At 37.5% G+C, this 24,775-nt stretch overlaps 1 protein-coding gene across 4 annotated transcripts in view; it reads left to right on the top strand.

Annotated features, from left to right (window-relative positions):
• Positions 1–24,775, top strand: part of Mbd5 (methyl-CpG binding domain protein 5) — a 370,386-nt gene that overhangs the window by 236,305 nt on the left and 109,306 nt on the right. For all 4 annotated transcript variants that reach the window (XM_028769177.1, XM_028769176.1, XM_028769174.1 and 1 more), the window contains one exon: positions 3,996–4,100. The gene's annotated coding sequence lies outside the window, so the exon portion shown is untranslated. The remainder of the gene's footprint in view (positions 1–3,995; positions 4,101–24,775) is intronic.

The raw sequence follows: 24,775 nt of genomic DNA, 5'->3' as shown, positions 1-24,775 counted from the left end.
GGAAGAATGGGATTTCCCTGCCCAAACAGGCACCGCAGTCACTAAAGAAAACTTTATGGTGCCATAAAAGATGATAATAACTTTATTCAAGGGACTGTCATGCAAGACATAGGAACCACTACAACAAACAAGGGTAGACACTTGGCTCAATTTCCACTCTAACAAGGACAAATGGGTATTTATATCTGACAAGTGGACCGCAGATCAGTGGATGGATATTAATAGTAGGGCATGGCAGTAGATTGTGACTAAAATAAACTGATAGAACTGTCTAGTGAAGACTGTGAACCAGGGTAGGAATGATGTTTACCACATGTATCAAGAATGAGAGGGTTTCACTGAATGGATACAGCATGATAATTGCTAAAATCGACTAAATAGAAAGTAAAAAACTCAGAACAGAACCCAAGCTTAGGGTCTAGCATAGTGGTTCTCAGCCTTCCTACCATTGTAACCCTTTAATACAGTTCCTTGTGTTGTGGTGATGCCCAACCATAAAATTATTTTTCTTTCATAATTGTAATTTTGCTCCTGTTGAATTAGAATGTAAATATCTGATATGCAGAATATCTGATATGTGACGCCTATGAAAATGTCATGACCCATAGGTTGAGAACCACTGGCAGCCTAGTGGAAGGGGACTTTAGGAGCCAGACAGGTCAAAAGCACTATGTAGTTCTCTTTTGAGTGCTCCTGTTGGAAGCTTCATTCCAGTAGCTCTCTATCCAGAAGATGGATATTTCCTTGTTCCCCACATCTTGATGCAGATTGGTGTAAGTACATCATCACTTTGGTTCTGTTACTTCCTTTATTAAAACCTTCTTATCATTGTACATGTCCACTGCCACTAGCATCTGGTGGCATAGATTCCCTGCTGTGTGGTAGGGATTAGCTTGGTGATAGAAGAATGCCTCACAGGTGAAAGGCCCCGATTCCATATCAAAATGAAAAAGACAAAGATTCACAGTGCAATCAAAGATATACCTCTTTATTTTAAAACAACAGATATGAAAATTAATAGTCCCTTCTGATATTCCTTCTTACTGCCCTCCTGTCCCCCTACCTTTAATCCTACTCTAGTTTTCCCCTTTTCTCTTTAATATTGTATTCTGCTTCTACTTCCTTGTCAGATTCTCCTCCCCATCCACTCCAACCCCTAAGTAACCAACCTGTGATTATTCTGAGTGAAACACATATATCTGATGCATAAAACCTAGCATCCACATATTACAAAAAGCATGAAATAGTTGTCTTTAGACTCTTTTAGCTCACTCTGGATGATTGTTTCTAGCCCCGCCTATATATCTGAAATTTTCATTTTCTTAATATTCCATTTTGTAAAGGTACCACATTTCATTATTCATTCATCAGTTGATGAACATCTAAACCATTTCTTATTTCCGGCCATTATGAATAGAGCAGCAGTGAGCATGGGTGAGCAAGTATCTCTGTAGTATGATGTAGAGACCAAAATTTGTTTATATGCTGAAAAATGCTATAGCACACCCACCAGCAATGAGTAGGAGTCCCCTTCCCCACATACTAACCACCACGTGCGATCCCTTGTTTCCTTGATCTTGGGCACTATAACTGGGTCAAATGAAATCTCAAAGTCGTTTCAATTTGTATCTCCCATAGCCAAGTTTGTTGAACATTTTTAAGTGTTTCTCAGCCATTTGTGTTTCATCTCTTTAGAACTCTTGTTTAGTTCTGGTTCCCATTCTTAATTACATTACTGTCCTGATGTTCAGTTTGTTTAGTTTTTTGTATATTCTAGATATCATTTATATGTCACTTTGTCAGATGCACAATTGACGTCTTCCCATTTTGGTGGCTGCCACTTTGCTGAAATGACAGTGTTGTTTCTGTACAGAAGCTCTTTAGCTTTGTGGGGTCCTGTTTATTAACTGTTGGTCTTAATGCTTATGCTATTGGTGTCTTGATTAAAGTTTCTTCCCATGTTAATGAATTTAGGAATACTCCCTAAGTCTCTCTTCTGTAAGACCCAGGCTATCTGGTCTTTTGTTGAGGTCCTGGATCGATTTGAAGTTTAGTTTTTGCAGATTAGATCTATTTTCATTCTTCTACATGCAATTATTCCTATAATACTTATTTGAGGATTCTAATATACAAATGTATGATAGATTATATTTTTATATTTGCATAGTTGTTAAATTCTCATAATTATAACAAAATACCATAAAAAGCCATTTAAAGGAGAAAGGGTTTGTTTTGGTTCACAGTTCGATTGTAGCATCCATCAGGTTAGAAGTTCTGGCTGTTGGATCTGTCTTGTTCTGTCCAGAGTAAGGGGCAGAGGCTGATAGCTGATGTTTATCTAGTTTTCTCTTTATGCAGTCCAGGTCCCAGTACCCAGGATAATGGTACTACTCATTGTTAGATCATATCTTTAGTTAAACTAATCAAGATAATTTATCACGACTATGGCCAGAGGCTAACATGGCTTAAAATCCCTTCATAGAAATGCTCAAAGACTTGTTTCCTAGATTAATCTTGAGCCTGTCAATCTAATTCACTATTAACTGTCACAATTTGTAAAAGTAGATTTTGCATGTAAAATCTTACAATGTATCCATTTGGATATACAGGCTATAAGTCATCACAGTCTCACAGTCATGTTCTCTGGCCTCTCATGTACTCTATGTGTTCCTAACCTAATGAACATTTAAAAATTTAAAAATGGACATTAAAAAATGTATTCCAAGTTGAGTGATTTTTCTGACAGGTGTGTTTGTGTGAGTGTATGCCATGTGTATCCAGGTGTATCCAGGTGTAAGGAGGCCAGAAGAAGGTATTGGATTCATAGTTACAGCTATGAGTTGCCAGACATCAGTCCTGGGAACTCAGCCCCGTTCTCTGGGAGAACAGAAAGTGCTCTTAACTATTAAGTCATCTCTTTGGTTCCCAAGATGAGGAATCATACACCCAAAGGGAGACTTAGTTTTTAAGTTGTAATTATCCTTATGATTTCCGGCAATATGTTTTCATGCTACTATGTTAATAGAAAATAATTCTTTGATTAAAAATTTTAGAAAACTATAATTATTCGAAGTGAATTCTTATCACTTGTGTGACATTTTTCTAAATCTCTAAAGGCATACTGTTTTATCCAAAACCACTTAGCATTATGGTTATTACAAATTATCCTGTTGTGTATGTGGATAAGATCGTGAAAAATCATTTGGTGTCACTTGTGTTGGCCACCAACTGTACAAGCTTGGGAAGTCAGATCCCTTTTGATCCCTATTCATTTGTTTGTGTGTTTCTCCCACCATCTTCCCTAAATCTCTAATGTATCAGTCAGTCACAATGTCTGGAAATTCCTCTAATATATTTTAAATACCCTTTTTTTGAGAGTGTGATATGATTACATCATCTCTTCTATGTCTTTCCTCCCTTCAAACCTCCTGTCTAGCCTTTCTTGCATTCCTTCAAATTCATGCCCTCCTTTTTATTAATTGCTATTACATAATTTATGCATACATATATAATGGATATTCCAGGTTTTTTTTAAGTGTCTTTGGTACTTTTTGCCTTCATGCTGTTAGGATTTGTTTGTGCTGTTTGTCTGTATAAGGCTTTCTTCCTGATTTCTGCATAAGATTCCAGTTTTCTCAAATGCCACTTTCACTTTGGAGTATCTCCAAAGTTCTTCAGTGGGGCTAAGTGCTGGAAATATCAAAGGACAAGAAAAGGATCTAGCACACTACCTGGCAAAAACCAGTCATTATGAAATTACAATTCATATGAACAAGTTGATAGTTATTAGGTATATCTCCTTAAAGTATATAAAATACATGTGAAAACTGCACTGTTCTCTAGTGGTTAATCGAAATGCTCTAAAGAAAAGGTATAGCAAAATCCTCATCCTTTTCTTCTTTGTCCAAGGCTCATTGATATTTCTGGCAGAATTTATGGGATGGGTTTGGGTCCCACGTACTAAATCAGAGTGTGCCCATGTTCTTCTTTTCCAGAGAGAATCAGCACTCCCTCGCTGAGCACAGTGCCCCTGGACACTCGCCACCATTACACTGTTGGAGCTCACGCTTGCTATGTGTGTCCCAGTTTCTCTCCGGAAGGTAGGGATGGTGTTTGTCCTCTATAGATTCTTTATACAATTATGGTTTTCTTGTCTTCATTAGACATGGAGAGTATGTAAATGTGCCATCTTTAGGGGATATTTCTATTATAAAATCAGTTAACACTGACTGTAAAGTTAGTAATGTAGAAAAACATAGTAGTACTGCAACCTAGAGATACACGTGGTGTTTTCTGACATTCTTTTCTGAGTTAACTGATATATTATATTATATATAAATAATATATTATATTATATATATTATATATATAATATTATATGATATTACATATTAATATATTATATATTATAATATATATTATTTTATAATGTATAATATAATATATTATTTATATATAATATATGTCTCTGATTGTGACTAGGACTTCGATGTGTGTGGTGTAAATGCTCTGTGTCTGCCATGCTTCTTTTGCTTAGTGATTCATTGCAACATTTTCCTTGTTGGTATCTATCATTCATATTGCTACTTTTAACGACTATGTAACGTTTCAATTTAATATTAAGACCACAGAATATAAAACTTCTTTCTTGTAATTGCACTTGAGATGTTTCCATTCTTCTATGACAAACACAACTTTTATGCACATCTTGTACATATCTTTGTACTGATGTTTGATGATTTAAAATTACTTTTTTTTTTTTTTTTTTTTTTTTTTTTTTTTTTTTTTTTTTTTTTTTGGTTTTTCGAGACAGGGTTTCTCTGTGTAGCCCGGGCTGTCCTGGAACTCACTCTGTAGACCAGGCTGGCCTCGAACTCAGAAATCCTCCTGCCTCTGCCTCCCAAGTGCTGGGATTAAAGGCGTGCGCCACCACCGCCCGGCTTAAAATTACTTTCAAAAGTATATGCTAATTTATCTTAAGCATGCACTCCTTAGATTTAGATGTACCTGTATTCAGAAACAAAGCTATGTGTCACATCCCACTGAATGCTTGTGAGAGGCTAACTTACCATATATTCTTTGAAATCGCATTGATTCATCAAAGGGTGAATAAAACTTTGAATTTACATCTTACTAACACTTCATAAGTGTACGCCTTTCTCTGTAGTTCTGTCAACTTTTGTATTAGCTGTTTTTGTTCTGAAATCTAATGAAAGTTTATTAGATCTTAATTTTTATATTATCACCAGCGTGATGAACATTAATTTTTATCTGAACTTTTCATGCTGACACTTGGAGAGTTTTTTTAAATAAAAATTGAAATCTTATTAAAAATATGAAATCTGTACTGAAAATTGTGGCTCATGCTTGCAATCCCAAGACTTGGGAGCATGAGGCAACAGGATTACCATGCGTTCAGTACCAACCTTGGTATATAGTGGCTTCCAGGCCAGTGGTGTCTACAATGAGGGGAAAAAACCCTAAATCAAAACACAAACATTAAATCTGTAAATCTTTTTTAATGTAAGATGCCTTCTGAGCTTTCAGTCTTTAATATTTTTCTTTTGTGTTTTGATTTTATTTTGTATTTAAATGTATTTGAACACAAATACATTTAATATTTGAATACAAATACATTTAATTTAATTGTATTACTTTAACTTTTAAAGTAATACAATTACTTCTTCCCAAAGAAGGTTAGAAATGTGACTATAAGGTGCACATCTATAACACAACCTCTACAGCTAGGGCTCAAAGAACATTGCATAAGAGGAGGCAAAAAGAAGAGACGGAGCATGAGAGTCTGCTGTGAGATAGTGTTTTCTGTATATGACAAGGAACTGTAGCCATGAAATCTTAGCAATGTGGTAGCCTAACGGGTGTGCGAGTATGTGCGTAAAACAGTAATTAAGTCATGAAGTAGAGAAGTCAAGGGGATATGGGAAGAGTTGGAGGAGAAGAGAGTGTACTGGTAATTAATACTTATGTATATACTACTTGAAAATTAATAAATATGTGTAAAATGTTACTAATGAATCCTCACACTCCTAACTTGGCATCAATAACTAAGAACTTGTGTATAGTCTTGTTTTATTTATACCTCTTATTTTGTTTTGAAGTAAATTACAGGTATTATACAATGTCATCTGTTAATGTTTTAATGTACACACTGACTCTAGATGTAATTTTACCTAACTTATATTTTACATCTGTGGTACTTTGGCTGAAATCACATACTTCTATTACAGTATACTTAGATTATTACATTACATATCAGCATTAGGCAAGATGAATATTACTTAATTTGCTGTTTCAAAATGAATCCTATAAGAAGTTATTTGTACTAAACTACTTCTAAAACATTTTGGTTATCATATAGTAAAAGCAAATTGCTTACAAACCTGTAAGAAGAGCCTGTTTGGTATTTTTATTAGAATTATCTTAATAACTATAATTAATTTTGATTGAATATTTTATTTACACTTCAGATGTTATCCCCTTACCCCATTTCCCCCACCCCACCCAGGAACCCCCATCCCATCACCCCACCTCCTGCTTCTATGAGAATGTGCCCTCACCCGCCCCCCACTCCCAGCTTCTCACCCTTGAATTCCCCTACACTCAACGCCCAGCCTTCATGAGACCAAGAATCTCTTCTTTCACCTATGCCCAACAAGGCTATCCTCACCTACATATACAGCTGGAACCATGGGTCCCTCCCTATGTGCTCCCAGGATGGTGGTTTAGACCCTGGGAGCTCTGATTGGTTGGTATCCTTGCTCTCCTCATGGGGCCACAAACCCTTTCAGCTCCTACAGTCTTCACTCTAACTCCTCCATTGAGAACCCCATGATCAGTTCAATGGCTAGTTGTGAGCATCTGCCTCTGAATATGGCAGACTCTTGAAGGCCTCTGAGGAGACATCCATATCAGGCTCTTATCAGCATTGCATCGATATTCTTAAAGAAGATTGGTCTGAAGTTCTCTTTCTTTTTTGGGTCTTTGTGGGGTTTAGGTATGAGCGTGACTGTAGCTTCATATCACGAATTTGGTAGTGTTTCTTCTGATTCTATTTTGTGCAATAGTTAACCCTCTGGTCCTGGGCTTTTTTTGGTGGGGAGACTTTTAATGACTGCTGCTATTTCTTTAGGGGTTATGGGACTATTTACATGGTTCATCTGCTCCTGATTTAACTTCGGTACCTGGTATCTGTCTAGAAAATTGTTCATTTCATCCAGATTGTCCAGTTTGTTTGTTTTTTTTTTTTTGAGAATAGGCTTTTGTAATAGGATCTGATGATTTTTTTTGCATTTCCTTGGTTTCTGTTGCTATGTCTCCCTTTTCAGTTCTGATTTTATTAATTTGGATACTGTCTCTGTGCCCTCTCGTTAGTCTGGCTAAGGGTTTATCTATCTTGTTGATTTCTCAAAGAACTAGCTCCTGGTTTTGTATCTTGTTATTACTTTGTATAGTGTTTTGTTTTGTTTTGTTTTTTGTTTTTTGTTTCTACTTGGTTGATTTCAGCCCTGAGTTTGATTATTTCCTGCCATCTACTCCTCTTGGGTGTATTTGCTTCTTTTTGTTCTAGAGCTTTCAGGTGTGCTGTCAAGTTGCTAGTGTATGCTCTCTCCAGTTTCTTTTTGTAAGCACTTAGAGCTATGAGTTTTCTCCTTATCTCTGCTTTCATTGTGTCCTATAAGTTTTGGTATAACGAGCCTTCATTTTCATTAAATTCTATAAAGTCTTTACTTTCTTTATTTCTTCCTTAACTAAAACATCATTGAGTAGAGCATTGTTCAGTTTCCATGTGTATGTGGGCTTTCCATTTTTTTTTGTTATTATTAAAGACCAGCCTTAGTCCATGGTGATCTGATAGCATGCAAGAGACTATTCCAATCTTTTTGTATCTGTTGAGGCCTGCTTTGTGACCAATTATATGATCTATTTTGGAGAAGGTACCATGAGGTGCTGAGAAAAAGGTATATTCTTTTGTTTTAGAATGAAATGTTCTATAGATATCCATTAAATCCATTTGGTTCATAACTTCCATTAGTTTCACTATGTCTCTGTTTAGTTTCTGTTTCCATGGTCTGTTCATTGCTGAGAGTGGGATGTTGAAATCCCCTACTATTATTGTCTGAGGTGCAATGTGTACTTTCAGTTTTAGTAAAGTTTCTTTTATGAATGTGGGTGCCCTTGCATTTGGGGCATAGATGTTCAGAATTGGGAGTTCATCTTGGAAGATTTTTTTTTGACAAATATAAAGTATCCTTCCTTATCTTTTCTGATAACTTTTGGTTGAAAGTCAATTTTGTTTGATATTAGAATGGCTACTCCAGCTTGTTTCTTGGGACTATTTGCTTGGAAAATTATTTTCCAGCCCTTTACTCTGAGATAGTGTCTGTCTTTGCCACTGAGGTGCATTTCCTGTATGCAGCAAAATTCTGGGTCCTGTTTACGTATCCAGTCTTTTTAGTCTACGTCTTTTTATTAGGGAATTGAGTCCATTGATGTTAAGAGATATTAAGGAAAAGTGATTGTTTCTTCCTGTCATTTTAGTTATTAGAGGTGTAATTATGTTTGTGTAGCTATCTTCTTTTGGGTTTGTTGGAAGATTACTTTCTTGCTTTGTCTGTTGTAGTTTCCCTCCTTGTGTTGGAGTTTTCCATCTATTATCCTTTGTAGGGCTTGATTTGTGGGAAGATATTATGTAAATTTTGTTCTGTCATGGAATATCTTGGTTTCTCCATCTATAGTGATTGAGAGTTTTGCTGGGTATATTAGTCTGGGCTGGCATTTGTGTTCTCTTAGGGTCTGTATGATATCAGTCCAGGATCTTCTGGCTTTTGTAGTCTCTGGTGAGAAGTCTGGTGTAATTCTTATAGGTCTGCCTTTATATGTTACTTAACCCTTACTGCTTTTAGCATTCTTTCTTTGTTTTGTGCATTTGATGTTTTGATTATTATGTGACAGGAGGAATTTTCTTTCTGCTCTAGTCTATTTGAAGTTCTGTAGGCTTCTTGTATGATCATTGGCATCTCTTTCTTTAGGTTAGAAAAGTTTTCATCTATAATTTTGTTGGCCCTTTAAGTTGGGAATCTTCACCCTCATCTATGCCTGTTATCCTTAGGTTTGGTCTTTTCATGGTGTCCTGGATTTCCTGAATGTTTTCAGTTAGGAGCTTTTTTCATTTTGCATTTTCTTTGACAGTAGTGTCAATGTTTTCCATGATATCTCCTGCACATAAGATTCTCTCTTCTATTTCTTGTATTCTATTGGTGATGCTTGCATCTATGACTCCTGGTTTCCTTTTTAGGTTTTCTGTCTCCTGCGTAGTCTCCCTTTGAGATTTCTTTATTGTTTCTACTTCCATTTTTGATCCTGTATGGTTTTGTTTAATTCTTTCACCTGTTTGGTTGTGTTTTCTTGCAATTCTTTAAGGGATTTTTGTGTTTCCTCTTTAAGGACTTCTACCTGTTTAACCTGTGTTTAAGGGAGTTGTTTGTGTCCCTCTTAAAGTCCTCTATCATCCTCATGAGAAGTGATTTTAAATCTGAATCCTGCTTTTCCGGTGTGATGGGGTGTCCAGGACTTTCTATGGTTAGGGAACTGGTTTCTGATGATGCCAAGTAACTTTGGTTTCTGTTGCTTATGTTCTTGCGCTTGCCTTTCGCCATCTGGTTAACTCTAGTGCTATCTGCACTCACTGTCTCTGACTGGAGACTGTCTTTCCACTTACCTTGCTTGTATCAGAACTCCTCAGAGTCCAGATGTCTCTGCAATCCTGTGATCCTGAGCTCCTGGGTGGAAGAGCTCCTGGGACTCAGGCTTCCTCCGGGATCCTGAAATCCTGCTGCTCTGAGTGCAGTGGTTCCTCAGCTGCTCTAAGATGGTTCAGGATATGGTGTCTTCACAGGAGCAGACCAGCTAGGTGTCTGTCCCATCCAAAAGGACCAAGCAAGGGGCAGAAAGGGAGTCATATTCCTGAGGGGCGGGGCTTGTATGGGTGATTGGTCCAGAATGCCCCAAACTCCCAGTTGCAGTTCTGGGGTATAGGGTTGTGGGGGAGAGTTCTTACCAGCTGCTCTAGGAAGGTTCAGGATAAGCTGTCTTCACAGAGCAGACCAGCCAGGTGTCTGTCCCAGCCAAAAGAACCAAGCAAGGGGTGGAAGGGGAGTGGTATTCCGGAGGGATGGGGTTTGGGTGGGTTGCAGCTCTGGGGCTTAGGGTTGTGGGGAAGGGTTCTTACCTGCTGCTCTAGGAAGGTTCAAGATAAAGTGTCTTCACAGGAGCAGACTTGCTAGGTCAATAAGTATAATTCTTATTTAAACCATTATGTACATTTCATTTTTCAAACCTTGCAAAGCTCTGTCTTAAATTGAATTCTGGCCCGGCTGTGATGGCGCACGCCTTTAATACCAGCACTTGGGAGGCAGAGGCAGGCAGATTTCTGAGTTCAAGAGTTTGGTCTACAGAGTGAGTTCCAGGACAGCCAGGGCTACACACAGAGAAACCCTGTCTTGAAAAAGCCAAAAAAAAATTGAATTCTGTTGATGTACCAACATGGACTTTCCTAAATCTTTTAAGCAAAATTTTAATATACACTTTTTTGCCATAATACAGCAGTCATCTTTTTATCCCTGAATCGGGTAGAATATAATGCTGCATCTTATGATACAAACAATAGCTGACTAATTTTTAAAGTATCAGTTGAGAAGAAAGTAGTACTATCTTAGGGTCATCTACAGACCTGATAGTAAATTTATTTGTAGCTCATCATAGAATACTGAGAAAATGTCCCCATGATAACTACTGCCAAAAGAGCTACAAACTATTGTCAGGTGTAATTCTTAGTTAATGACACAATAGCAGGTTAGTCCCAACTAGAAGTAGATTTGTCCTTTCATAGAAAAAGCATGCATGAAAATTAAATCTTAGTCATAAATATAAAAAAAATCCTTGGGGATGCTGGAAAGATGTCTCTGTGTAAGACCACTTACTGCTCTTACAGAACACTGGAGTTTGCTTTCCAATGGCTCATAACCACATATAAATCCAGCTCTGAGGAATTCAAGGTGTTCTCCAGCCTCTGCAGGCACCCACATACTCAGTGCATGCACTTATATAGAGATACATCATACACATAAATTAAAACAGCAAATGCTTTTAAAACAAAATATTTGGGATAATAGCAACTCTTTTCTTCTTCCTTTCTTCCTTTTTTTTTTTTTCTCTCTTTTGGATTGAAAAGAGCAGAAGGTTAAACTTCAGGTCTATCCAAAGTCACACATACTGAAAGTTGCTTTCAATTTTCCTTGATGACTTTTGAAAAGTAAATGAGGTTCTAGAAAGTTAGTACCAACAACTACTGTGTGCTAAATGTTGATTTGGTACTTTTAATTTTTTAATCTTCATAATATCTAATTGAGGTAGAAGATATTATCTCTCTGTAGATACAGTGATTCTGACCTGAGACACAGGACTCTCAGTCACTCTTCTTTGAAAGAGGAACTCCTTTCCCCAGCTATTCTGATATATTTAAATATTGTGAAATTACCACCTCACAGTAATTACTGTAGCCAGCACTTTTTATTATTGTAGATGTGCAGAGACATACTGTCAGTGCCATTTTGAGAAGGCAGTATATTGTAATATAATGGCCATGGTGTAGAGTAGAGGAACGTCTAGGACTTTATCCCACAATGGAAGGGCTGATTTATATTCCCTCTAATAATGAACACCCTTCTCCACACCAGCACTTATATTTTACCTTTCTAATAATAGGGATACTAATAAGTATGGGGTGGGGTGGTTTGCAAAAAGAGATTTTTTTAATATAATATTTAGTAGGAAATTGTATCTTGCACTCCACTGAGGCAGATTTCAATTCAAGGGGATTGTAAAGGTCTGTCTTAGATATAGAGTAGGAATAAAAACCTTCACTATAACATATGGCAATAAGTAATGCATTTATTTACTATCTACAAAAGAGTAAGAATCAAATTAGTTTTGGGTGTGGTGTGACTCTAACTTATCTCTGGATTTCATAAGACTTTACATCTTAAAATTCATTTTTGCATTTACTGAATTTATTTTGTTTTTCAAATAAAAGCTAGCTTATGAAAATTATATTATAAAATTCTAAGCTTATGGAGCCCCTCTCCATCATCACTGCTTTTCATAAGCCTTGAAGGTCTTAATGTGCCTGTTGGTTTTATTACATAATGTCATGCATAGGCATTTTTGTTATTAGAATTTTCTTTTATAAATGAGTCAAGAGAGCCAACATTCCGATTTACTGCTATTAAGCTTTAATGCTTGGTCAAGTTTTATCTGAAGGTGCATATGAATTAAACAAAAACTGAACTCATGAAAGCATAAGAAAACATGTTTTAAAATAAACTTACAAGGTAGTTCTAAATAGCCATCACAGTTTTAACTTGCGTCTTTTCTAGGGATTGTGAATAGTGATTAGGTGAGCTGTGGGCCTCAGGCAGAGCCCTAGCCAGATGTGTGCTCCTAGCCCGTCATTCATTCTCAGAACCTGGTCCTGCATCTTTTGACGTTATTGGCCCTTTATTATTAAATATATGTGACAACTGGAAAGTACTCTGAAACCTTAGTTTCTGAGCACCCTGTCTGCACCTTCAAGAATGTTTACCCACAAAAGGGCATTCTGACCCAACTGGAAACACAGCTACCACAACACAGCTGCAGGTTTCCTTAATCTCCTCATATCCTAGCTCCTTGCCTCCAGGTATCAACAGGTTTTGTCCCATTAACTATACACACTGTATTATGATTGTCCCCTCTGTCACTAAGTTCTAAGTATACCCTACCTGTCCTTCATCTCATCACTTTCTACAGTTTGGCCCTTGCTTATCTTATCTTGGTATTTCTATGAGCATTGTTATTTATGTGTTTTTTAAAACCATAATTAAGCATCTTCATAATTCTTTTACTTTTATTTTATGTAATTACTTGTATTTTTTTTTATGTGTTGGAGTGTTTTACTGGCATCAATGTGATTAAACAACACATGTGTATCTGGTGTTTTCCAAGATCAAACTAGCATATTGGATTTCCTGGAACTGTGGTATTGGATATGAGCCATCTTGTAGATGCTGAGAACTGAACCTAGGTGTTCTTCAAGAGTACCAGGTGTTCTCTTCCTCTGAGCCATCCTCCTAGCCCTCTAGTATTTACATGATTTTAAAAAAAATTAAATATTTCACCATTGCTGTGTGCTCCAGGTTAAATTTCCCAGGTAGATATAGTTTTTTTAGCCCTCCCTTCTTTCATTTTCACTTATATTTGTCCATCACTGCCATTGTTTCAGTCGCTGAGAGAATGCCACAAACACAGATGCCACTAAGCAATTAGTATTTTAGCTAATGATCATAATACCAAGTAGTCTTTTATATCTTTACTCATGTCATCTGTACTAGCTGGTTTTGCGTGTCAACTTGACACAAGCTGGAGTTATCACAGAGAAAGGAGCCTCCCTTGAGGAAATGCCTCCATGAAATCCAGTTGTAAGGCATTCTGTCCTTTAGTGATCAAGGGGGTGGGCACAGCCCATTGTGGGTGGTGCCATCCCTGGCCTGGTAGTCCTAGGCTCTATAAGAAAGCAAGCTGAGCAAGCTAGAGGAATCAGTCCAGTAAGCAGCATGGTCTTTACATCAGCTCCTGCCTCCAGGTTCCTGCTCTGCTTGAGTTCCAGTCTTGACTTCCTTTGGTGATGAACAGCAATGTGGAAGTGTAAGCTGACTAAACCATTTCCTCCCCAACTTGTTTCTTAGTCATGATGTTTGTGCAGGAATAGAAACACTGACTAAGACATCATTTTTTAGTTTTCCTAGAATTTCTACCTGGGTTTTTTTTGTTTGTTTTCCTTGAAGTTTTGCTTTGTTCATTATAGTATTTTACAACTGTCCATTTTATGAAATGCTCTTGCATCTTTCTTTTTTTTTTCATTAAATTTATTTATTTACTTTACAGCCCAATCACAGACCCCCTCCCTCCTCTCCTCCAAATCCCACCCCTACAAATACCTCCACCGGCCATAACCTCTCCCATTCTCCTCAGAGAAAGGGATTGCCCCCCTCCTCCTGTACTGCCCTTCTCTGGGTAACTCAGTCCCTCCAAAACTAAGTACATCCTCTCCCACTGAGATCCAACTAGGCAGTCCAAATACAGGAAGGGGATCTGATGGCAGGCAACAGAATCAGAAACAGCCCCCACGCCAGTTGTTAAGGCATCCATATGTAGACCAAGCTACACATATGCAACAAATGTGTAGGGGACTAATTCCATGCTCTTTGGTTGCTGGCTCAGTCTCTGTGAGCCTCCATGGGCCCAGGTTTGTTTACTCTGTAGGAATTTTGGTGTCCTTCACCCTTCTTGCTTGCTCAATTCTTCACCCATCTTTCCACAAGACTCCTGGAGCTCTGCTTGATGTTTATCTGTGGATCTCTGGATCTGTTTCAGTTCACTGTTAGATGCAGCCTCTCAAGAGAATTATGCTAGGTTCCTGTCTGCAGGCATAGCAGAGTATCACTAATGGTGTCAGGTGCTGGCTCTCACATGGGATGCATCTCAAGTTGGGGCAGTCATTGGTTATCCATTCCCTCAGTCTCTGCTCAATCTTTCTCCCTGTGCAAGTTGTAGGCAGGAAAAATTTGATGTTAAGTTTTGTGGATTAGTTGATGTCCCCCAAAGTGGTTGTACAAGATTATACTCCCAAGAGCAGTGGAGGAGTGTAGCTCTTGCTATACATCCTCGCCAGCATGTACAGTCACTTGAGTTTTTTATCTTGTTCATTGTGACTGTTGTAAGACAGAATCTGAGTCCCTTTGATTGTCATTTCCCTAATGACTAAGGACTTTGAACATTTCTTTAAGTGCTTCTCGGCCAGTAGAGATTTCTCTATTGAGAATTCTCTACTTAGCTCTATACCCCAATTTTTTGTTTTTGCTTTTGTTTTCTATTACTTTATAATCTTTTTTTTACAGTCTAGTCTTTATCTTCCTCCTGGTCCACCCTCTGACTGTCCCTCACCCCATACCTTCTTTCCCCTCCATTTCCAAGAGGATGTCCCTACACACACCCCCACGGCACCAGACCTCCCCACTCCCTGGGCCTCAAGTCTCTTGAAGGTTAGGTGCATCTTCTCTCACTGAGGCTAGACCAGGCAGTCCTCCGCTGTATATGTGTTGGGGGCCCCATATCAGCTGGTGTATGCTGCCTGGTTGGTGGCAGTGTCTCAGAGATCTCAGGGGTCCTGGTTAGTTGAGACTGCTGGTCATTCTATGGGGTCGCCCTCCTCCTCAGCTTCTTTCAGCTTTTCCCTAATTCAGCCACAGGTGTCCCTGGCTTCTGTCTATTGTTTGGGTGTAAATATCTTTATCCGACTCATGCAGCTGCTTGTTGGGCCTCTCAGAGGGCAGCCATGCTAGGTTCCTGTCTGTAAGCACACTATAGCCTCAGTAATAGTGTCAGGCTTTGGAGCCTCCTGTTGAGCTGAATCCCACTTTGGACCTGTGACTGGATCTCCTTTCCCTCGGGCTCGTCTCCATTTTTGTCCCTTCAATTCTTTATGATAAGAACAATTCTGAGTCAGAGTTTTTGACTGTGGGATGACAACCCCATCCCTCCATTTGATTTCTTATCTTTCTACTGGAGATGGACTCTCCCCACTGTAGGGCATTTCATCTAAGGTCCCTCCCTTTGAGTCCTGAGAGTCTCTCACCTCCCAGGTTTCTGTTATATTCTACAGGGTCCCCCCTTCTACCGCCCAAGGTTGCCTGTTTTCATTCTTTCTGCTGGCCCTCAGTGCCATTTTTTAATTGGGTGATATGATTTGTTGATGTCTAGTTTCTTGAATTTGTTATGCATTTTGGATATTAGTCCTCTGTCAGATACAAGACTGGAAAGATCTTTTTCCATTCTTTAAGCTGCTGTTTTGTCCTATTGATGATATCCTTAGCCTTGAAAAAGATTTTCCATTTCATGAGGTTCTGTTTATTAATTGTTGATCTTAGTGCCTGAGCTATGGGTGTTCTGTTCTGGAATTTGTCTCTTGTGCCAATGAGTTCAAGGCGGTTCCCCACTTTGTCTTCTATTAGATTTAGTGTGTCTGGTTTTATGTTAAGGTCTTTTATCAACTTGAACTTGAGTTTTGTGCAGAATGATAGATATGGATCTATTTGCATTCTTCTAGGTATAGACATCCAGTTAGACCAGCACCATTTTTTGCAGATTTTTTTCCATTGTATTGTTTTGGCTCTGTCAAACATCAAGTGTCCATTGGTGTGTGGATTTATTTCTTAGTCTTCGATGCAGTTCCATTGATCAACCTGTCTGTTTTTATGCCAATACCATACATTTTTATTACAGTTGCTCTGTAGTATAAGTTGAAATCAGGGATGGTGATACGTCCAGAAGTTCTTTTATTGTGCAGGATTGTTTTAGCTATCCTGGGATTTTTTGTTTGTTTGTTTTTCCATATGAAGTTGAGAATTTTTCTTTCAAAATCTATAAAGAATTGTGTTGAAATTCTGATGGTAATGCATTGAACCTGTATCCCTGGGATGAAGCCTACTTGATCGTGGTGGATAATGTTTTGGACAGATTCAGTTTGGATTTGGTTTATGAGTATTTTATTATGTTTTTCCTTTAATGTTCATAAGGGAAATTGTTCTGAAATTCTCTTTATTGAGTCTTTATGTGGTTTAGGTATCAGTGTGACTGTAGTCTCATAGAATGAGTTTGGCAGTGTTCCCTCTGTTTTTATTTTGTGTACTAGATTGAAGAGTATTGGTATTAGCTCTTCTTTGAAAGTCTGGTAAAATTCTGCACTAAACCCATGTGGCTCTGGTTGACTTTTAAATGAATGCTTTTATTGTTATTTTCTTAGGGGTTATAGGATCATTTAGATCATTTACCTAATGTTGATTTAACTTTATTAAGTGGTGCCTATGTAGAAAATCATCCATTTCATTTAGATTTTTTAATTTTGTGGAGCATGGGTTTTTGAAGTAAGACCTTATGATTATCTAAATTTCCTCAGTGTTTGTTTTTATGTCTTCCTTTTCATTTCTGATTTTATTTCCTTAGATATGCTCTCTCTTTGCCTTTTAGTTTGTATAAGAGTATGTATACCATGTTTGTTTTTCTCAAAAAACCAGCTCTTGGTTTTGTTGATTGTTTTTATATTGTTCTTGTTTCTAATTTATTGATTTCAGCCCTGAGTTTAGTTATTTCCTGCTGTCTACTCCTCTTGGGTGTATTTGCTTCTTTTTTTTTTTTTCTAGAGCTTTCAGGTGCACTTTTTTTTTTTAATTGGATATTTTATTTACATTTCAGATGTTATCCCCTTACCCCATTCCCCTCACCCTGCCCAGGAACCCCCATCCCATCACCCCACCTCCTGCTTCTCTGCCTTGAATGTGCCCCTACCTACCCCCCCACTCCCACCTCCCCACCCTCGAATTCTCCAACACTTGGCGTCCAGCCTTCATGAGACCAAGGATCTCCTCTCCCACCTATGCCCGGCAAGGCCATCCTCCCTTACATATACATCTGGAGCCATGGGTCCCTCCCTAAGTGCTCCCAGGCTGGTGGTCTAGACCCTGAGAGCTCTGGTTGGTTGGTATCCTTGCTCTACTCATGGGGCCACAAACTCTTTCAGTTCCTACAGTCTTCACTCTGACTCCTCCAGTGGGAACCCCATGATCAGTTCAATGGCTAGCTGTGAGCATCCGCCTCTGAATATGTCAGACTCTGGCAGACCTCTAAGGACACAGCTATATCAGGCTCCTGTCACCATGCACTTCCTGACATCCACATCAGCATCTACCTTTGGTGACTACACATGGGATGGATACCCAGGTGGAATGGTCTCCTCCTTCAGTTTCTGTCCCACCCTTTGAGTGCTCCCTTGAGTATTTTGTTACTCCTTCTAAAAAGGACTGAAGCACCCCCACCTGGTCTTCCTTCTTCATGAGCTTCATGTGGTCTGTGAGTTGAATCTTGGGTATTGTGAGCTTCTGGGCTAATATCCAATAATCAGTGAGTGAATGCCATGTGTGTTCTTTTGTGATTGGCTTACCTCACTCAGGATGATAATTTCTAGTTCCATCCATTTACCTAGGAAACTCTCGAATTCATTGTTTTTAATAGCTGAGTAATACTCCATTGTGTAAATGTACCACATTTTTTGAATCCATTCCTCAGTTGAAGGACATCTGGGTTCTTTCCAGCTTCTGGCTATTATAAATAAGGCTACTATGAACATAGTGGAGCTATGTCCTTGTTATATGTTAGAGCATCTTCTGGGTATATGCCCAGGATTGGTATAGCTGAGTCCTCAGGTAAAGCTATATCCAATTTTCTGAGGAACCGCCAGACTCATTTCGCACCATCATGCAATCCCACCAACAATGGAGGAGTGTTCCTCTTTCTCCACAGCCTGGCCAGCGTCTACTGTCACCTGAATTTTTGATCTTAGCCATTCTGACTGGTGTGAGATGGAATCTCAGGGTTCTTTTGATTTGCGTTTCCCTGATGACTAAGGATGCTTAACATTTCTTAAGGGGCTTCTCAGCCATTCGAGTTTCCTCAGTTAAGAATTCTTTGTTTAGCTCTATACCCCATTTTTGATAGGGTTATTTGGTTGTCTGGAGTCTAATTTCTTGAATTCTTTGTATATATTGGATATTAGCCCTCTATTGGATGTGGGATTGGTAAAGATCTTTTCCCAATCTATTGGTTGCCATTTTGTCCTATTGACAGTGTCCTTTGCCTTACAGAAACTTTGTAGTTTTATGAGGTACCATTTGTCAATTCTTGATATTAGAGCATAAGCCATTGGTGTTCTGTTCAAGAACTTTTCTCCTGTGCCCAAGTATTCAAGGTTCTTCCCTACCTTCTCTTCTATTAGTTTCAGTGTATCTGGTTTTATGTGAAGGTCCTTAATCCACTTGGACTTGCACTTTGTACAAGGAGATAAGAATGGATCTATTTGCATTCTTCTACATGTTGTCCTCCAGTAGAACCAGCACCATTTGTTGAAAATTCTGTTCTTTTTCCACTGGACAGTTTTAGCTCCTTTGTCAAAGATCAAGTGACCATAGGTGTGTGGGTTCATTTCTGGGTCTTCAATTCTATTCCATTGATCTTCCTGACTGTCTCTGTACCAATACCATGCAGTTTTTATCACTATTGCTCTGTAGTACAGCTTGAGATCAGGGATGGTGATTCCACCAGAAGTTCTTTTATTGTTGATAATAGTTTTTGCTATCCTGGGTTTTTTCTTATTCAGGTGTACTTTTAAATTGTGAGTATGAGAACTCTCCAATTTCTTTGTGAAGGCACTTAGTGCTTTGAACTTTCTTCTTAGCACTGCTTTTGTTGTGTCCCATAAGTTTGGATATGTCGTGCCTTTGCTCTCATTGAATTCTAGAAAGTCCTTAATTTCTTTCTTTATTTCTTCTCTGTCTCAGTCAGTAGAAAGTTGTTCAGTTTCCACCAATTTATAGGCTTTTCTTTTTCTTTTTCTTTTTTTTTTAATTTCAGCATTAATCCATGATTGTCTGATAGGATACAAGGAGTTATTTCAATTTTCTTATACCTGTGGATGCTTGCTTTGTGACTGAGGATTTGATCAATTAATAGAAGGTTCGATGTGGTGATGATAAGGTATATTCTTTTGTGTTTGGGTGAAATTCTCTGTAGATATATGTTAGGTCTGTTTCATTCATATCTTCTGTTAGTTTCATCATGTCTCGCTTTAGTTTTCTGGGTGACCTGTCCATTGGGGTGTTGAAGTCTCCTACTGTTAATGTGTAGAGTTTGATGTGTGATTTAAGCATTTTAATGTTTCTTTTATGCATGTAGGTACACTTGCATTTGGGACATACATGTTCAGAATTGAGATGTCTTCTTGGTGGATTTTTTTTCTTGCTGAGTATGAAGTGTCTTTCTGCATCTCTTATGATTCCTTTTTATTAAAAGTCGATTTTATTAGATATTAGAGTGGTTACTGAAGCTTGCTACTTTGATCTGTTTGCTTGGAAAACTTTTTTTCAGTTCTTTAATCCAAGATAATGCCTGTCTTTGTTGCTGAGGTGTGTTTCTTGTGTGTGCAGAATGATGGTCCTGTTTTTGCATTCATTCTGCTATCCTGTGTATTTTTATTGGAGAATTGAGTCCATTGATGTTGAAAGGATACTAATGACTATTGTTAATTATTGTTATTTTGATGTTGGTGGTGTTAGTGTGTGTGTGTGTGTGTGTGTGTGTGTGTGTGTTTGTGTGTGCACGTGCTTATTTTGTTTTTGCTGGTGTGAAATTATTTATGTCCTATGTTTTCTTGGGTGTTGTTTACTTCCTTGGGTTGGAGTTTTCCTTTTAGTATTTTGTGTAAGGCTGGATATGTGGATAAATATTGTCTAAAATTTTTCTTGTAATATCTTGTTTTCTCTATCTATGTTGATTAAGAGTTTTACTGGGTGTAGTAGTCTAGTTTAGGACCTGTGGGTGTTTTTAGAGGTTGCAAGATATCTGACCAGGCTCTTCTAGCTCTTAGAGTCTTTATTGAGAAGTCTGGTGTGATTTTGATAGGTCTGCCTTTATATGTTACTTGGCCTTTTTCCCTTGCAGCTTTTAATATTTTTGTTCTGTAGATTTTGTGTTTTGATTTTTCTGTGGTGGGAGGATTTTCTTTTCTGGTACAATCTATTTGGTATTCTGTAAGCTTCTTATATGTTTATAGGCATCTATTTCCTTAAGTTAGGGAAATTTTCTTCTGTGATTTTGTTAAAAATTTCTGCTCCTTGGAGCTAGAACTCTTTACCTTCTTCTATTCCTGTTATTTAAGTCTTTTCATAGTATCCCAGATTTCCTGGACACTTTGTGTCAGGAATTTTGTAGGTTTAACATTTTCTTTGACTGATATATTCATTTCTTCTACCTGAGATTCCCTCTTCTATCTCTTGTATTCTGTGGGTGATGCTTGCATCTGTTGTTCCTTTTCCATTCCCTAGCTTCTCCATCTCCAGGATTCCCTCAGTTTGTTTTCTTTATTGCTTCTGTTTCCATTTTCAAGTCTTTAACAGTTTTATTCATTTTCTTCACTTGTTTGGTCGTATTCACCTGTATTTCTTATAGGACTTTATTTGTCTAATGGCCTCGATCATCTTTATAAGGTTGGATTTAAGGTCATTTTTGTGTCTTTTGGTTGATTTAGGATATCCAAGGCTTGCTGTAACAGAATAGCTGTGCTTTTGAAGGTACCATATTGCCCTAGCTTTTGTTCATTGTGTTCTTACTCTGGCCTTTAGCCGACTGGTTGTTCCTGGATGTTCCTTGTGCAATAGACCTCCAGTGGCAGTCTTGGGCTAGACAGTGGAACTTGGGGTAGTTCACATCTCAAAGCAGCTGGGAATGCCCCTGGGGACTGGTGGACCAGAGGAATGGGGGTTCTAATCTATATGCTCCTGATGCTGCATACCTGTTGAAGGCAGGCAGAGAGGTGCTCTTACACCTCTCTTACATTCTCTCCTGCTGGAAGTGCTCCAGTGATGGCATCCTTTGGCTGCCCAGTGTCACCCTAGGCTTTCCCTTCCCTCATATCCTAGTTGGCACTACTGGAACACAAATTTTTTTTTCCTTCTATAAATTTTGTATCCCCAGTAATGTAACTATAAGTATATAAATAACCAAATTTTCAAATTTGTAGATGTTTAAAATCTATTCTCATGAGAAATGTATCTGAGTTTAATATTAGATTGTACCAATTGGGCTTCACTGGAGGGACAAAAATAGGGTTGTGTGTATATCCTTACTCAAAAAGAAAAAAAAGAACCTTTGAAATGCTACTTTTGGTTAAGAAATTTCTGTGAAATACTGTCTAAAAACTTGGCAATTCATAAAACTAGTACTAACTTTTTTATAATCTTATCAGTCTTTTTATTTTAAAAGTATTACTTTTAAGAGTGTTTTGAAGAGAAGCAATTGTTACTCATCTAACAGCATTTAATTTAGTTCTAGGATTCCAGGTAACAAATCATTCACCTTGTAATATTCATAGGGAGACTTAATATTCTTAGACAAGGGAATCAGGCCCTCCAGGAACTGGAGTATACCCCTCAGTGCTACATCTCAAACATGTTTTTTACTCAGATACTGATCTGTTACCTGGTGGATACTTCTGTGGTATACCTCAGTGAATAGAAGTATCTTTTCCTACACATACTCGGTTGCTCTCCCATTTCCAGCCCGGCCCTCACTTGCTTCCCTCTTATCTGTCATCTCTAAGCCCTGTGCTTCCCTGTGTTTCCATAGAATAATGCTCCCAGCTACTCTGGGCCAAGATTTTCTGGCAATTTTCTTTTACAGCTTACATTAATTTGTTGAAATTTCTCATCTTTCGTTGGCCCACCCTCCACCTGTTGGGATCTTACTTATTTTTTAATCCCTGTAATGTTATTTTATTGGGTCCTGACAGAAATGAAAATACATGCTCTACATTCTATTCTTAGATAAAGTCATGAAGTTTTTAAGCAGGAAAATAGCCAGAACAATTAGAATTACACAAAGTTTATTATGGATACTGTTTGAGTTGTGGCAAATAAGCTAGCATAGTAGGATGATGGGTGCTCTGGTGTTTTGCTACTTTTTTTTGTTTGTGAAGTAGTTGCTTTGTGTGCTTTATTATGGTGTTCATTAAAGAGATTGCATTGTGTGGTCTGGAAATATTTTTGATAATGTGAAGTTCTTTTTCTAAAAAACAGTTGTTTTTATTTCTATCTCCCTTAAAAATAAGAAAAAGAGGCCATAAAATTAAGAGGAGGTAGGAGTAGTCAGACATAGGGCAGAGGAAAGGGAAAGGGAAAATGATGTAATTATAATTAAATTAAAATAATTTAACAAATATGAAAGTTATAGTAATTATTATAGGTTCTTAGGGATCTGTATTTTGCTTGGGAATATATTTATTTCTTATCCTTCACATACCATTTGGAAAAAACTCAAGACATTTTAAATCTATAACATATTCTGTAGATTTCAAGTAAATGAATAAAATAGATTATTTAGACTCAATATATCTAACAATAGAACTGTTATGAAATGTCTAAAGCATTATGTATTTTTCATAATTAAAATATAAATATTCAAAGATATTCTTGTAAATAAAAATAAATGTAAAGATCATCAGTATCATATTCCTTTGCCTTTATTGCAAATGGAAGATATAGTTTCTAATTGCTCTTAACTGCTGCAAGATTTCTCAAAAAATTGCATATGCTTTTTGATTAGCAATGCATTTATTTTCAGTATATGCCCTTTTTTGTCTGCTTCTGGCTGTTTAGCATGCGTGCGGAAGCACACATACACACACACACACACACACATCTGAGAGATCTGGTGGAGACAAAAGACATTTTATTAAGTAAATAGCACTTCTCAAAGGCTTTATTCCATTTACATAATAAAGAAATTCATATTTAAGGCTTTGTCTTTTATTTTATGTGGGAATTTATATTTTAAAAACCATGTTGTGCTGTTTTCTCATTCTTTGAATGTCATTATGGTTTCTTGGTGGCTCTCTAGAAATCCTCCTGCTTTTTTCTCTCTATTCACAATATTCAGAATAGTCTGTGTGACCTAGATATTGAAAGTGAAGGAAGGGTGTGTGCTGCATCGCTGATACTCACGGCTAAAACACTAGTTTTTCATGCTAGAATTCCAATGACCACACTGCTTAATTCTGTGGTGTTTTAGAAGTTCTCCAACTATACATAATCATTTTCAAGGTTGCTGTTAAAATATTCTTGAAAGCATTTTTAAATAATCAAATGAAAGAGTGGTGTTTTTATGTTATGCTGGGATGCCTTCGTCAATATTCATTTATAATTTATTTTTAGATAAAACTAGATAAGACTAAATATATTTTCTTCTTTTTTTTTTTTACCTTATAATTGGAATTGCAGTCTTGCAGTTAACCTAGATATCTAAGAAAAAAAATAATCTGATTTCCTTCATTAGAGAAAGCATTGTTAAGAACATGTATTATCTAGCAGCTACATTATAAAATTGATCAGGCTAGGTTAATTTTGTTATACTTCAGACTACTGGAAAATACTTTTTTAGGTTTTGTGGTTTTTTTTTAAGCCGCTTTGCCAGTGTGGAATGCTGTTTTCTTTAATCCTTTTGTGTAAAAAGCAACACCACAAAAGAAAGCTTGGAGTCCGTTAAGATGGCGACACAGGTAGCTACTCTGAGGTAGAGACTGGTATTGTTGAAAGGCTTTTGCTTATTTACTCCGTATACAGAAAATCTAAAAAAAAAAATGGAATTGCATCACAAGTTCCTGCAGAGATATTAAAATACAGGCTTGCTAAAGATCAGAGTTGTGTTTTTTTCTGAGTTTTGTTGATAAATGAGATCACCAAACTAATTGATAGGTTTCTTTGTACAACTAGAGAAAGCCACAGATTTCCAGGGCAGACTACCAGAATGAGACAGCTTTAAACCAGAAATCCAATACAGTGATTCAAGTTGAAGTGCAAAGAGAATCAAAATAAATAAGAAATACAATTGGACAAGCATAAACTAGACATAGTTCCAAGCAACTAACAAACCTAAGAAAAGGGCTTAGAACGAGGACGCACAGGGTGGAGATGTGGGATATGGGCCTGTGTAATGAGAGTGTATGTGAACAACAGAGTGGAGCCTTCCTTCAGGTAAACAGGAAATCTGATTCTTTTCT

This window comes from Grammomys surdaster, unplaced genomic scaffold, assembly GCF_004785775.1.
Source record: "Grammomys surdaster isolate TR1022 unplaced genomic scaffold, NIH_TR_1.0 191, whole genome shotgun sequence".
Classification (NCBI taxonomy): Eukaryota; Metazoa; Chordata; class Mammalia; order Rodentia; family Muridae; genus Grammomys; species Grammomys surdaster.
The sequence above is the reverse complement of the archived record's forward strand: the minus strand, read 5'-3'. Positions and strand labels throughout refer to the sequence as shown.